Genomic DNA, 16,891 nt, shown 5'->3' on the forward strand with positions numbered 1-16,891 from the left:
TTCTTGGGACTGAGCATGCCGTGGTGATCGAGCATAAGAGGGGCTTCGCCAAGGCGGCTCGTCAGTCTTGAACGATTACACTAGAGGTGGACTTCTCCTTGATGCATGTTGATAAGGATGTGCGGGATGGGTAGTTGGTGAACGAGGATGATCTTTCCGAGAGCTCGAGTGAGAATACTGCTGCTTAGGCCAACATAGTATTTCTGAGCTTTGTAATAGACTTAGTTTATTTTTCTTGTTTTTGGTCTTGTATTATGTTGGACTCATTTGCTTTGAATGAATTTGCCTATTTTGCTATATACCGTTTTTAATTTTCTCATCATTGCTTAAACTTGTTCTCTCGTTATCAATGAAAATTTTGGAATTGTGAAACTTTAAGGTTCTAGTTCAACCTTTGCCAATTTGAGATTCAAACTTGGCCTTTATTCTTTGCTTCCCAGGTTCAAATTCGACCTTGGTGTTTTGAGGTCCAAACTTGACCTTTAGTTTTGGCTTCCAAGGTTCGAGTTCGACCTTGGTGCTTCGAGGTTCAAATTTGACCTTTAGTTTTTGCTTCCAAGGTTCGAGTTCGACCTTAGCGCTTCAAGGTTCAAACTTTACCTTTAGTTTTTGCTTCCAAGGTTCGAGTTCGACCTTGGTTCTTCGAGGTTCAAACTTGACCTTTAGTTTTTGCTTCCAAGGTTCGAGTTCGACCTTGGTGCTTCGAGGTTCAAACTTGACCTTTAGTTTTTTCTTTCAAGGTTCGAGTTCAACTTTGGTGTTTCGAGGTTCAAACTTGACCTTTAGTTTTTGGTTCCAAGGTTCGAGTTCGACCTTGGTGCTTCGAGGTTCAAACTTGACCTTTGGCGTTTATGCTAGCGTAAGTTATACAAACCAGAGATATGTGGAAATGAGGATGTTTTATTGAAAATTTGGGCATGCCTCGTTAAAACCTTCTCAGCCAAAAACCCTTATCTTTCTTTTAGGGATAAAAAGGCCAAGGAGGAAAAAGAGTACATCGCCTTTATACACAATTTAACTAAAGTAAAATTTGAGGTGGGTGGCGTTCCAAGTTCTAGGGATTGGTTTACTGCCGAGTTCCTCTAGTCGGTATGCGCCATTTTCGAGGTCTTCATTAATTCAGAAGGGGCCCTCCCAAGTCATAGCTAACTTTCCTTCGGAGGGGTCCTTTCTGGCGTCGCTCCGAAGTCACCAAACAAGGTCTCCGGATCTGAACTTTCTTGGTTTGACCTTGGTGTTATATTTTCTTGCAGCTTGGAGTTTGCAAGATTCTTCTTTGATCCGAGCTTCATCTCGAAATTCGTCGATCATGTCGAGGTTAGCTGCCAATTCTTGGTCATTTTGGTCATTGTTGAAGGTAAGCTTTCGGTGTGACACTTCTCCGGCCTCCACTAGGATCATGGCATCAAAACCGTAGGTTAACTTGTATGGTGTTTCCTAGGTTGCCAACTGTGGAGTGCAATTATAGGCTTAGAGGATGCTAGGGAGCTCCTCTACCCATAGTCCTTTGGCTGATCCTAGTCTTTTTTTGAGCTCATGAAGTATTACTTTATTTGTCACCTCGTCCTGGTCATTTGTATGAGGGTGTTCAACCGAGGTTACATGATGTCGGATGCCGAGTTCTTGAAGGAAGTTTTCGAACTTTCAATCGATGAACTGCCTTCCATTGTCGGTGACGAGTGAATGTGGCAAGCCGTACCTGCATATCAGATTTTTCCATGTGAATTGTTGTACGTTCTCTGTATTAATTTTAGCGAGGGGGCCTGCCTCAATCCACTTGGTGAAGTAGTCGATGGCTACTAACAAGAATTTGACTTGGCCTTTGGCTAAGGGGAAAGGTCCGAAGATACCCATTCCCCATTGCGTGAAAGGCCAAGGTGATTGCATTTGCGTAGGGCCTCAGGGGATTGGCGAGGTACGTGGCCGAACTCCTGATAGGGCTTGCATCTTTGGACGTAGGCCTTGTAGTCTGATCTTAACATGGGCCAATAATATCCTGCGCGGGTAACCCGAGCAGCCATGGAGCGTGCTCCCGAGTGTAGTCTGCATATTCCCCTGTGTATTTCTTCGAGAACGTACTCGGCTTGGGGCTTGTCAAGGCACTTGAGTAGCGGCATTGAGACACTTCGTTTGAATAACTCGCCTGACTCAATGATGAACTGAGGTGATTGACTTTTAATTCGTCGTGCTTTGCTCTTGTCGTTGGGCAGGTGATGGCATCCTTGCTAGCATTGATGGCTTGGTTGATCAATGTGAGGACACCTTGACTCCTTGGATCAAGTCCTTCAAGGGAGGCATTTTGTTTAGAGGAGGAATATGATAGAATGGACAAAAATGGAGAGTATGGGTGAAGTGTTTGATGAAAGGTTTGAGAAGGCACTCTAGGGTTTGGCTCACTTTAAGGTAGATGAAAGCCACTTCTAGGGTTTAGCTCTCAAGGTGGAGATAGGATGGGAGGTGGCCGAAAATAGCCAAGGTGACTAAGGATGATATAAAGGCAAAATGCTCTCTTTATATTCAATTTCCAAAGTATTTACAAGGTGTGGTGTATTGGGTATTTATAGGAGTGGGAGGCATCTAGGGTTGCATTTGGAGAATGCATGGCCGAAATTTACAAGGCAAATGCACTCCAAATGAAATGCAAATTAACCCTAGATGCAACTTGGTGGCCAAGGATGGAATCTTTGGGTTTAGATTGGCTATATCTAGGTGCATGATAAGACCATGCAACCTTTGCCCTCCACTTGGGCCTAAGCCTTTCTAACACCAAAAATAGGTCCAAGAACACCAAAAAATGTGTCACCTCCTAATTTAAACCCTAACCCAAAATTAAAAACCCTAATCATCTAGAGCACCCCATAATACAAGGGTAAAATGGGAAATACAAAAGAAAATAATTCCTATGACTAAGATACCCCAAAATACAAGGGTAAAAGTAGAAATACAAGTAAAATAAATTCTATGACTAAAATACCCCAAAGTACAAGGGTAAAATTGGAATAAAGCAATAAAATTCTATACTACTCAAATTGGGCCTAGTAGATGGATCCATACATGGTATCTCTCCATTCTCCTAGCCATGAACCATGTGATAGGTCTCACATGAAGTACCAAGGATGGTCCTCCATCATCCCCTCCTTCTTGAGAAGGATTTGACTTCAAATCTTTAAGCTCTTCTATTCCATTGATCCTTCAAAAAGATGTGAAACCACAATTAGGGAAGTAAAATACTAAAACTTAGCTATGCAATCCTTAAGTACACAATTTGTTGAATGAAATTGTTAGGGTTATTGAGGAAGCCAAAAGGCATAACCATATAAGAAAATTTTCAAAAGTTGTGGTTACCCCATGTAATTCATTCATCAAATCGTCTATCTTAGGGATTGAAATGCCTATATTTTATTGATGGCCTTCTAAATTGGTGCACATCCTCTATTGCCATCTTTCTTTGGCACCAAAAGAATGAGGATGACACAAGGGTTAAGGTTCTCTTGAACCTAGCCTTTTTTCTTCAAAGGAAAATTTCTTTTTTTCTTTTCTTTTCTTTTTGTTTTTGTTTTTGCTTTTCTCCTCCTCATCTTTCTTAGCTTTTAATTTGAGTTGGTCCTCATTCACTTGAGAAGGTGATAGAGGACACCACACAAATTTCTTTCCCAAGTGTTGGAAACTTATTTTATTGGTGAGGCCATCATGGATTGTTTGCTTATCAAATTTCCATGGCCTCCCAAGTAATACATGACTAACCTCCAATGGCACTATGTCACACAAAAACTTCTTCTTTATAATTGCCAATAGATATTGGTATGCTTACTTGTTGATTAACTACAATACCTCTCTCCTCATTGATCCATTGCATTCTATAAGGTTTAGGATGAGGTTTTGTAGTCAAAGCTAACTTATCAACCAATCTAGTACTACAACAGTTTGAAGTAGACCCACTATCTACAATGAGAGAACAAGTGTTTTCTAGAATCTTGCATTTTGTTTGAAACAAGTTCTCTCTTTGAGATTGGTCAATGCCACTAGGTTGATTGTTAAGAAGCCTTCTAACCAATAGTAAGTTTCCTTCACAAGGTAAAATTTCTTCCTCGGAATCTATGGCTTCTTCTTCACTACTAGAGGAAGAAGAAGTAGCTTCATCAAGGCTACTATAGTGGTCTTGGGCTTTTAAAATCATAGTTTTCTTTGTAGGACATTGGGAAGAAATATGTCCTCTTCCAAGACACTTGAAGCACTTGATTTCACTTTACTTAGACTCTTTGGAAGGTGCTTTAAAAGATGATTTTTCTTTTTCTTTTTCTTTTTCTTTTTCTTTTTCTTCTTTGAGATAAGGTAGGGAAGAGTGGCCCTCCTTCTTAAAACTCTTGGAATAAGAAGGAGTGGTGTCTTTTCGAAAAGGTTTTCTTGTAAGTTGATGCTCCACTCTAGAACAAAGTTGAACAAGTTCATTCAAATCTTTATATGGTAAGAGTTCAACTTTGTCTCTTATTTCAAGGTTAAGAAAACTTTGGAATCTTGAGATGGTGGTCCTCTCTTCTTCCCTTATCCCAGCCCTCATCATGAGTAACTCCATAGATTGCCTATATTCTTCCACACTAGATGACCCTTGTTTCAATCTTTGTAACTTGTCCATAAGCTCACGGTCATAGTATGGAGGAATATGCCTCCTTCTCAAGGCACTACGGAGCTCATTCCAATATTGAATTGGAGGCTCATGGTTTATTCTTATTTCTTTTTCTAAGGAGGTCCACCAATACATGGCATGCCCTTGGAAGCTAAGGGTTGCCAAAGAAACCTTTCTTTCTTCACTTATTCCATGGCAAGAAAATAATTGTTCTACTTTCATTTCCCAATCCAAATAAGTTTCAACATTGTCTTTGCCATGGAATGGGGGAAGAGTGATGTTAGGTTCCCTATTGGAAGACTCCCTATGTCTATGTTGCCTTGGGGGTCTTTGATAGTAATCATCATTGTGATGACTACTATAGAAGATATCACTTGGAGGTTGGGTATGATGCCCTTCCTCCTCATGAACACTTGAATGTATCATATGCCCCTTGCCTTTTAAGGATTTAGGAGAAGTGACTTTTGGTCTTGAACCACTAGCCTCTCCTCCCACAACTAGCTTAGCAAGCAATCTTTTTATCTCTTCATTACTTTTTTCATTTTCTCTTTCTCTTCTTCTTAACTCTTCCTCTTGTTTTATATTTTCCTATTCTTTTTTTCTTAGGTACTCTTTTAGTTGCCTAAGTTCATCCCTAACACTAGACCTAGTACTACAAGAGTTATGACCATGTACACGAGAATGATCACTCATCTTTGATCCAAAAAGGTTTTCACAAAGTTGTTTTCAAAAAGGTTTGAAAAAGGTTTTCACAAAGAGTGAGTGATAAAAAAAAGGTTTTCACAAAAAAAGTTTTTCAAGGTGCAAGATAGGTAGGAAAAGGCCTAAGTATATAAAGTGAACTATCAAAGGGAGGTGGACTACTAGGAATTGTCGCCACCGGCCCAAACGGGCCTCGGCGGTCGCGAAGGATGGTTGGACTCTTTTATTTGTTTAAAAATATGGATTGCTAGAATGACTTATTCTCAAACTGAGACCTCGTCAAACGAGCAATTTTATTAAAAGGCTCACCAATCCATGTTAATCCCAAGCGGGACCCTCCATGGATTAGCGGTTTTCATAAAAAGGAAGGGTTCATGGAGTCGCCACCAATGTTTTACTCAAAACATTGGAAAAAGAAGTTTAAGGCAATCGATTCAAAAATCGACTTCGGCCATTACAACCAGAGTCGGGTAAGGGAGTCGGTTACGTGTGGGGAAGGTGTTAGCACCCCACAACGCCCCTTTCGGGTTCCCTATGACAGATTATTTCTAAAAATAATAGTGCGAAATTACTAAATTACCCCTATTTATTCTAAACAATTATAACTTAACTATCTACATGATGACAGTTAAATATACACACAGAAAGCAGTAAAAGGAAGGTCTTAAGAAGAAACCTTTGAAGCGTGCTTTTATATTCAAGTAAAACTGGGAAGCTTTTTGGCGTTCCCTCGCTCTACAAGTGTCGCCACCGGCCCGAAACGGGCTTTCGGCATTCGCGAGGGATGGTTGGACTCTTTTATTTGTTTAAAAATATGGATTGCTAGAATGACTTATTCTCGAACTGAGACCTTGTCAAACGAGCAATTTTATTAAAAGGCTCACCAATCCATGTTTTTCCCAAGCGGGACCCTCCATGGATTAGCGGTTTTCGTAAAAAGAAGGGTTCATGGAGTCGCCACCAATGTTTTACTCAAAACATTGGAAAAAGAAGTTTAAGGCAATCGATTCAAAAATCGACTTCGGCCATGACAACCAGAGTCGGGTAAGGGAGTCGGTTACGCGTGGGGAAGGTGTTAGCACCCCACAGCGCCCCTTTCGGGTTCCCTATGACAGATTATTTCTAAAAATAATAGTGCGAAATTACTAAATTACCCCTATTTATTCTAAACAATTATAAATTAACTATCTACATGATGACAGTTTAAATATGCACACAGAAAGCAGTAAAAGGAAGGATTTAAGAAGAAACCTCTTGAAGCGTGCTTTTATATATTGAGTAAAACTGGGAAGCTTTTTGGCGTTCCCTCGCTCTACAAGCTCGCTCGCTCCTTCCTAAAAACTTTTGACTATGGAAATCCGGAGGATTTCCCTTCGACTAGGTTCGAATCTCCAAGCTAAGTGCTCGGAATTCCAGAACTTCGTCGGATCGACTCCCAGAGAGATTTCTAGGGCAGAACACTGCTCAAAAACCCCAGAATACTCAAGGAGGGAGTCCAAACTGTCTGTAGAAGTGTGGAAGGACGTCCAAATGACCTCCTATTTATAGGAATGGGGCTCAATACGGCCCCTGGGTTCAGTACGGTCCGTATTGCAATTTTGCACTTCAATACGGCCCGTATTGAATTCAGTACGGCCGTATTGAAGCACCGACACTTGCCGACACTTCAATGCGGCCGTATTGATTCAATACGGCCCGTATTGTAGTGCAAAACATGCAATACGGCCGTATTGGTTGCAGTACGGGCCGTATTGGTGTCAGTACGGGCCGTATTGTAGTACAAAATGTGCAGTACGGCCGTACTGAACTCCAAGGAGGCCGTATTGAGCTCTAAACCTCCCACTTTCTTATTTTTTGCTACTCTAAGACCTCTAAACCTACAGATAGTCATCCTATGGTCTTCTGGGAGTCCTTCTGGCTGACTTTCCTTTGATCTTTGAGAGTCTTCGAGTCTTATTTCCGACCCGGACAATTTTAGGGGTCTACAGCTGCCCCCCCTTTACTTAGTCGGACGGTCTTTTGGTGTACCGGCTGACAAGTAAAGGAGTTGACCCAATTGTCCGGGTGATGTGCCAACCTTCTGACTTGTAGCGTCTTCCGGTGGAAAATTATTGAGTAGCCTCTCCAGGTTGTTGCATACCTCGGCGCTTCTGACAACCTCGGTAGCTAAGTTTAACACCAACGTGCCTCTGACGACGTTGATGGTTGAGTATTGTCTCTCCAGACCTTGAGTATTGTCTCTCCAGACCTTGAGTACTGTCTCTCCAGACCTAGCTTCACTAGACGCCCTAGCCGGAAGCTGCGAGTACGGTCTCTCCAGATACAACTTCACTCGACGCCCGAGCCGGAAGTTGCATACCTCCATGTTTTCTGAACACTTCGGTACTTGAGTTTGCCCTCTCCAGGGTTAGCTTCACTAGACGCCCTAGCCGGAAGCTGCGAGTACGGTCTCTCCAGATACAACTTCACTCGACGCCCGAGCCGGAAGTTGCATACCTCCATGTTTTCTGAACACTTCGGTACTTGAGTTTGCCCTCTCCAGGGTTAGCTTCACTAGACGCCCTAGCCGGAAGCTGCGAGTACGGTCTCTCCAGATACAACTTCACTCGACGCCCGAGCCGGAAGTTGCATACCTCCATGTTTTCTGAACACTTCGGTACTTGAGTTTGCCCTCTCCAGGGTTAGCTTCACTAGACGCCCTAGCCGGAAGCTGCGAGTACGGTCTCTCCAGACACAACTTCACTTGACGCCCGAGCCGGAAGTTGCATACCTCCATGTTTTCTGAACACTTCGGTACTTGAGTTTGCCCTCTCCAGGGTTAGCTTCACTAGACGCCCTAGCCGGAAGCTGCGAGTACGGTCTCTCCAGATACAACTTCACTCGACGCCCGAGCCGGAAGTTGCATACCTCCATGTTTTCTGAACACTTCGGTACTTGAGTTTGCCCTCTCCAGGGTTAGCTTCACTAGACGCCCTAGCCGGAAGCTGCGAGTACGGTCTCTCCAGACACAACTTCACTCGACGCCCGAGCCGGAAGTTGCACACCTCCATGTTTTCTGAACACTTCGGTGATTGAGTTTGCCCTCTCCAGGGTCTGCGTCCGTGTCTTCTGATCACTTCGGCAATGCGAGTTTACCCTCTCCAGGGTTTTGTGATGGTTTTGTCTCCACAGTCCACGATGCTACTTCGACGATTTGTTTTTGATTTTTGTGCCACTGAGGGCTAGATAACGCAGGGATCCGTCTAGGGGATGTGCAGTCATTCATAGGTTCCTGTGCCCCAACTTGCATTGCATTGTTGGTACCCATGGGGAATTTCTGACTCCTTGGGGTATAGACACAGATGCTCTTTCTCTCTGAGTTGAGCGATGCCTTATGTTTGGCTGACGTCCTTTGACGTTGGTGGAGTATCCCGGTTTATCTTTATTCGGGTGACTCTTTTTGATTTTTTTGATTTTGTAGCCTCTGTGTAGGCTGTTATCCGCTGGGGGATTCTGCTGTGATGATTTTGATTGGCCTCTTCTGTTAGGCGGATCATCTTGACGTTCAATGATCGGCTAAATGCCGAATTCCGCTTGGGGAATGATTATTTGATCTTTTTTGGATTTTCTCTTTTTGAAGGGGTGCCTCTTGAGTAGGCGACTGTGGATTTGAAGTTCAATGTTCGGCTGAGTGCCAAATTCCGCTTGGGGAATGGTTATTGATGTTTTTTTGATTTTTCTCCTTTTGCAGGGATGCCTCTGAGTAGGCGATTGGGGAATGAGGGATCTTATGTATCCCAGAGTATTATTTAGGAAGCCTCTGCAGGCTTAGCCTCACTCAACACTTGAGTTGGAGAGCTATCTTCACTGAGGAAGTTTAAGTCCTTTGACTTGGATATTCTGCTTGGGAGATCGTACTTCCATTGGGAATTTTGTCGATCTTGCTTTGATAGCTCTCGCTGGGGATTTTGAATCCAAGAGCATGAGTTGAGGTTCCCTCTGGGGAGTATTATTTCTGCGAGCCTCTCCAGGCTCAATTATTCTGAAAGAGTATTATTTCAGCAAGCCTCTCCAGGCTCAATTATTCTGAAAGATGTGAAATCTTTGTCTTTTTTTTTTTTTTTTTTTTTTTTCGACTTTTGACTTTTTCTGTATGTTTGCCTTTTTTGTCATTTTTTTGGCTTTTTCTGTATTTTTGCCTTTTTTGTCATTTTTTGGCTTTTTCTGTATTTTTGCCTTTTCTGTTGTTTTTCGGCTTTTTCTGTACAGAAATGTCTCAATTATTATGAGAGAGTATTATTTCGGCGAGCCTCTCCAGGCTCAATTATTTTGAGGGAGTATTATTTCGGCGAGTCTCTCCAGGCTCAATTATTTTGAGGGAGTATTATTTCGGCGAGCCTCTCCAGGCTCAATTATTCTGTATGACGCTGTTGATTTTCTGAATCTTTGCATTTTGTTTGCCGCTGTCATACACAAGCAATTTTTTCTATTTTTTGTATTTTATGCAATTGCCTCATGACGAGGTCTTTGAAAATTTCTTTATGGCCAATACGGCCGTATCCATTTCAGTATGCCCGTATTGAATTGAAAATTTGTTCATAACCCCAATTTTAGTACGGGTGTACTGAACATGATACGGACGTATTGTTTTTCTGAAGTTTATATATATATTTTTTTTTTTTTCAATAAACAGAAAATAAGTGATCTTCCAGTACACCTATCATCTGTATGCATGTATGCAGTATGATGCACCTAATTCTATTTGATTCTTTTTTTCAAAAGAATTAACCGATGCGTTTTTGGATTTTGCCATTCCTCCAGACGGACTGTGCTCTGCCGATTTCTGTTACCGAGGAATGATGCATATTATGTTTGAGATTTGGTGTCATCAACCAAATGATCCTTCCCTTTTTTAGAAGATGTGTCAACCCTCCTATTGACCACTATATCTCCATGTTTCCACTAGATTATTCAAAAATCGTTGGGACAAGAGAGAAAAGAAGGAAAGGGTATATTTTTTCAAAAGTTTGTGTTTTAGAGGGGATTATTTTATTTTTTGAAAAATGGATTTTGTAAGAATGGATGGCCAAGGTAGGCTTATTGTGTTTAGGTTTGTTTGTTTAAACACTTATGAGGTTAAGCACATCTTTGTTATTAATGATTGTGCTTTGACAACTTGGATAACTTCCCTTGAACCTTTCTTTTTGAATTCGGTTCATGGTACCATCATGGATTTCTTTTGTTTTTTGATTGTCCTTATTTTTGCCTAAAACACCCTTTTGTGGCGTTTTAGCGGACCTTTGTTTTTGTTTATTTTTGTAACCCTAACTTTTGCCTAGGTCACCCTTTCGTGGGATTCCTAGCGGGTCTTTTGCTCTTATTTTTGCGCAGTCCCCTTTTTGGGTTTTCTGCCGAGCTTATTATCTTTAGGATTTCGTTATCCATGATGGCACTTATTGAGGCCAAGAAAAGGTGCTCCAAGTTGTCACACACACCTCCACATAAAAATGATGTGGGTTTATTATCATTAAGATGATTTTAACCTCATTCATGTTTATTCAAACAGGGTTAAAAATAATGTGGTTTAGAATTTTATTATAAGCAAGAAAAGAAGCAATGAAGAATGATTTTATCATAATCTAGAGGAAACATGTGCCCTATCGACGCTCGGGGGTCGGGCTGTTCCCGAGGAGTAATCTCTAATAGTCATCAGGTCTATACATCCCTATCGGAAGGAGAAGAGCACTTGATGACGACGACCGGCCTTGATGCTTGTGAACCGGCCTTCCTAAAGATCTGGCTTAAAGAACGTCGAGAAGGATCTTGATTCCTCTTCGTTCTTTGATCTTTAACAGGGTTGTATCCTAACCCTTGTTTTCCCGGATTGTCCTTGATAATGGGTAGCTCCGGGATTCCTTGGGAGTCCTTGCCTAATCCTTGTCCTGGCAAGTATCCGTTCTTTGTGAGCATATGAGCTACCTTCTTCATTTCTCGGGGAAATGTTTCAACATTGGCAATTTCCAATGCTTGGAAGGCGGTTTCTAAAGCTTCCTCTGCTGCATCCACGTAAGGTATAGCAGCTGGCTTGCTGATGAGTATGTCATCTTCAGCTTGTACAGTCACCAGTTTGTCACCTACTATAAACTTGACTTTCTGGTGGAGCGTAGAGGGTACAGCTTTTGCATCATGAATCCAAGGTCGGCCAAGGAGACAGCTGTATGCCGGAGTAATGTCCATCACTTGGAATTCGACATTAAAGATAGTGGGTCCAATTTGGATTGGAAGATTGATCTCTCCCACCACTCCTCTCTTAGAACCGTCGAAGGCTCGAACGATCATGTTACTCGGGCGCATTTGGACTCCCTTGATTGCCACTTGCTCGAGCGTTCTTTTTGGCATTACGTTCAAGGAAGATCCATTATCTACCAAGACTTTAGCGATGTGATACTCTTTGCACTTTACAGAGATGTGCAAGGGCTTGTTGTGGTTCGGTCCCTCAGCGGGGATCTCTTCATCGGTGAAAGTGAGGTGATCATTAGCCGTGATGTGACTAACAATCCCCTCAAACTTGTCTTGGGAGATAGTGTGCGACACATATGCCTCGTTCAAGACTTTCAACAGAGCTTGCCGATGCGGTTCGGAGCTTAGGATTAACGACAACAGCGTAATCTTTGCTGGCGTCCTATGAAGTTGATCCACGATGGAGTACTCGCTCTGTCGGATAAACTTTAACAGCTCGTCTGTCTCCTCCTTGGATTCTTTTTCCTCGGTTTTCTTTTCTTCTTTTTCTTTATTCTTGGGGGTTTTATCATGAAGATCTTTGGGAGTGTAGATCCTGCCACTCCTAGTCATGCCCCCAAGTCCAGCGATGTTGGAAATATCGCTGTCGGCAGAAGAATGGATGTCGTATATCCATGGCACAGCCTTATTCGATTCGTAGGGAAAAGGCCTTGGAGCGATGATCCTTAACGGTGTTGGACCTTCCCCTTTGTTTGTCTTGATTACCAACAACGGAGTTGACGTATGCTCGCTTGGCGCGGTTGTTGGCTTACACTTAATAACAAACGGCGTGCGATCCATCTTGAACATACGCATCGATTAATTCTTTCTTTTTATTAATGTTTATTAATGAATTACTAGGAGGGATGTATGAAATGCAAATCTAGATCCCTCCATGATTTTTGATAAGAATGCATGATATGATGACGTTGAATATGCATGCATTGTGTTTATTCAACTAAGCATTATCATGTTTTTAAGATGTCCCTAAGATGATGCATGATATTGCTTGGTTTTGGGTAAATATCATTATTTTTTGGTATTTTGTATCTTTTTGTATTTTTTGTATTTTTGGGTGAAAAGAGAAACTACCTATATGAATGCAATGAAGGTAGATGTTAACACCATGTACTAGAAGATCCTTATTTCTATTTATTTTTATTTTACTAGGGATGTTGTATGTTTAAAGAATGCAAATGTATGCTCATACAATGTCACATAAAAATGCACACACAATTCACTCATCCACGAACAGTCACGAGCGAATCACAAGGTAGGGGTATCCTGCAGAAATGGTGCATATTCAAGGTAGGTTCTAACTGTTCTCACCAGTCCAAGGCCCCCAAGGTGCCCCCATTATAGGGACCCAATTCCTCTCGTCGTAAGTCGATGGAAAATTCCACCGCACTGTCGGACTTAAGTTCATGGTTATCACCTTGAGTGACGTTTTCCGACAACGGTCTGCGGGCACCTATAGACCCATTCGACAACCGGCCGTACTAACATCCACTCCCTATGGTTAATCACTCATGCCCCCGGGTATAGAGGGAACTGTTGTGTGCAAAGGTTTGTGTACAGTTTGTATTTCAAACAATTGCGAAATTTAAACATACAACAGTTATTTAAAAGCCAAATAGATAAAACATATTATCATACAAACAAGGGGTACTAGAGTAATTTTAACTATTATTTGTTAAAAATAATCTGTCACTAAATGGGACTGACTCTCGAGGCTTCCCCAGTGGAGTCGCCATCTGTCGCCACCGGCCCGAAACGGGCTTTCGGCATTCGCGAGGGATGGTTGGACTCTTTTATTTGTTTAAAAATATGGATTGCTAGAATGACTTATTCTCGAACTGAGACCTTGTCAAACGAGCAATTTTATTAAAAGGCTCACCAATCCATGTTTTTCCCAAGCGGGACCCTCCATGGATTAGCGGTTTTCGTAAAAAGAAGGGTTCATGGAGTCGCCACCAATGTTTTACTCAAAACATTGGAAAAAGAAGTTTAAGGCAATCGATTCAAAAATCGACTTCGGCCATGACAACCAGAGTCGGGTAAGGGAGTCGGTTACGCGTGGGGAAGGTGTTAGCACCCCACAGCGCCCCTTTCGGGTTCCCTATGACAGATTATTTCTAAAAATAATAGTGCGAAATTACTAAATTACCCCTATTTATTCTAAACAATTATAAATTAACTATCTACATGATGACAGTTTAAATATGCACACAGAAAGCAGTAAAAGGAAGGATTTAAGAAGAAACCTCTTGAAGCGTGCTTTTATATATTGAGTAAAACTGGGAAGCTTTTTGGCGTTCCCTCGCTCTACAAGCTCGCTCGCTCCTTCCTAAAAACTTTTGACTATGGAAATCCGGAGGATTTCCCTTCGACTAGGTTCGAATCTCCAAGCTAAGTGCTCGGAATTCCAGAACTTCGTCGGATCGACTCCCAGAGAGATTTCTAGGGCAGAACACTGCTCAAAAACCCCAGAATACTCAAGGAGGGAGTCCAAACTGTCTGTAGAAGTGTGGAAGGACGTCCAAATGACCTCCTATTTATAGGAATGGGGCTCAATACGGCCCCTGGGTTCAGTACGGTCCGTATTGCAATTTTGCACTTCAATACGGCCCGTATTGAATTCAGTACGGCCGTATTGAAGCACCGACACTTGCCGACACTTCAATGCGGCCGTATTGATTCAATACGGCCCGTATTGTAGTGCAAAACATGCAATACGGCCGTATTGGTTGCAGTACGGGCCGTATTGGTGTCAGTACGGGCCGTATTGTAGTACAAAATGTGCAGTACGGCCGTACTGAACTCCAAGGAGGCCGTATTGAGCTCTAAACCTCCCACTTTCTTATTTTTTGCTACTCTAAGACCTCTAAACCTACAGATAGTCATCCTATGGTCTTCTGGGAGTCCTTCTGGCTGACTTTCCTTTGATCTTTGAGAGTCTTCGAGTCTTATTTCCGACTCGGACAATTTTAGGGGTCTACAACAAGCCCGCTCGCTCCCTCCTAGAAAATTTTAACTATGGAAATCCGGAGGATTTCCCTTCGACTCAGTTCGAGACTCAAGCAAAAAGCTCAGAACTCGAGAACTTTGTCGGATCAACTCTCCGAGTGATTTCTAGGCAGAGCACTGCTCAAAAAAAACCCAGAATACTCAAGAAGAGGGTTAAAACTCAGTGTGAAAGTGTCCAATGACGTCAAAATGACGCCATATTTATAGGGAACAGGCGCAATACGGGCTATGGAATCAATACGGCCGTATTGAAATTTTTGAACTTCAATACGGCCGTATTGAGTTCAATACGGCCGTATTGAAATTCAGAAATTTCAATACGCCCGTATTGAGTTCACTGCGGCTGTATTGAAGCTTCAATACGGCCGTATTGATTTCAGTACGGCCGTATTGAAGTTTCAGAAACTTCAATACGCCGTATTGAGTTCACTGCGGCCGTATTGAAGCTTCAATACGGCCGTATTAAGTTTAGTACGGCCGTATTGGGCTTCATTCCCTCCACTTCCTTATTTTAAGCTACTCTAAGACCTCTAAACCTACAGATAGCCATCCTATGGTCTTCTAGGAGTCCTTCTGGCTGACTTTCCTTCGATCTTTGAGGGTCTTCGAGTTTTATTTCCGACCCGGACAATTTTAGGGGTCTACAGCTGCCCCCCCTTTACTTAGTCAAACGGCTTTTTGGTGTACCGGCTGACAAGTAAAGGAGTTGACCCAATTGTCCGGGTGATGTGCCAACCTTCTGACTTGTAGCGTCTTCCAGCGGAAAATTGTTGAGTAGCCTCTCCAGGTTGAGTTTGCCCTCTCCAGGGTGAGTATTAGTCGTCGCCTCTCCAGGCTCATGCATACCTCGGTGCTCTCGACAACTGGGTAGCTGAGTACCGCCTCTCCAGGCTTGTGCATACCTCGGTGCTCTCGACAACTGGGTAGCTGAGTATTGCCTCTCCAGGCTTGTGCATACTGTCGCCACCGGCCCAAACGGGCCTCGGCGGTCGCGAAGACGGTCGAGCTCGCTTTTTATTTTCGTTTTGAAAATGTATTGGATTATTAGAACGACTTGTTCTCAAACTGAGACCTTGTCGATCCTATCCAATTTTATTATTAAAACGTCTCACCAATCCATATTAATCCCAAGCGGGACCCTCCATGGATTAGTGGTTTTCGTAAAAGGAGGGTTCGTGGAGTCGCCACCAATGTTTTACTCAAAACATTGGAAAAAGGGATAAGGCAATTTGATTTTATAAATCAACTTTGGCCATTACAACCAGAGTTGGGTAAGGGAGTCGGTTACGCGTGGGGAAGGTGTTAGCACCCCACAGCGCCCCTTTCGGGTTCCCTATGACAGATTATTTCTAAAAATAATAGTACAAGATTACTAAATTACCCCTATTTATTCTAAACGATTATGAACAAGATATCTACATGGCGAATAAATTAGATATGCTATGCAACAATCAGAAAGCAGTAAAAGGAAGGACTTTAAGAAGAAACCTTTGAAGCGTGCTTTCTATATATTTCGTAAAACTGGGAAGCTTTTTGGCATTCCCTCGCTCTACAAGCCCGCTCGCTCCCTCCTATAAAATTTTGACTACGGAAATCCGGAGGATTTCCCTTCGACTAGGTTCGATCCTCAAGCAAAATGGCTCGGGGCTCAAGAACTTCGTCGGACCAACTCTCCGAGTGATTTCTAGGGCAGAACACTGCTCAAAAACCCCAGAATACTCAAGAAGAGGGTTAAAACTATCTCAAAAAGTGTCAAATGACGTCCAATTGACGTCATATTTATAGGGAATAGGCGCAATACGGCCTACAGGAGCAATACGGCCGTATTGAAATTTTTGAACTTCAATACGGCCGTATTGAGTTCAATACGGCCGTATTGAAATTCAGAAATTTCAATACGGCCGTATTGAGTTCAATACGGCTGTATTGAAGCTTCAATACGGCCGTATTGATTTCAGTACGGCCGTATTGAAGTTTCAGAAACTTCAATACGCCGTATTGAGTTCACTGCGGCCGTATTGAAGCTTCAATACGGCCGTATTAAGTTCAGTACGGCCGTATTGGGCTTCATTCCCTCCACTTCCTTATTTTGAGCTATTCTAAGACCTCTAGACCTACAGAGAACCCTCCTAGGGCCTTCCAGGAGTCCTTCTGGCTGATCTTCCTTCAGTCTTCGAGAGTCTTCAAGCTTTATTTCCGACCCGGACAATTTTAGGGGTCTACAGCTGCCCCCCCTTTACTTAGTCAAACGGTCTTTTTAGTGTATCGATTGACAAGTAA

This window comes from Cajanus cajan, chromosome 3, assembly GCF_000230855.2.
Source record: "Cajanus cajan strain Asha chromosome 3, NIPB_CcT2T_4, whole genome shotgun sequence".
NCBI lineage: Eukaryota > Viridiplantae > Streptophyta > Magnoliopsida > Fabales > Fabaceae > Cajanus > Cajanus cajan.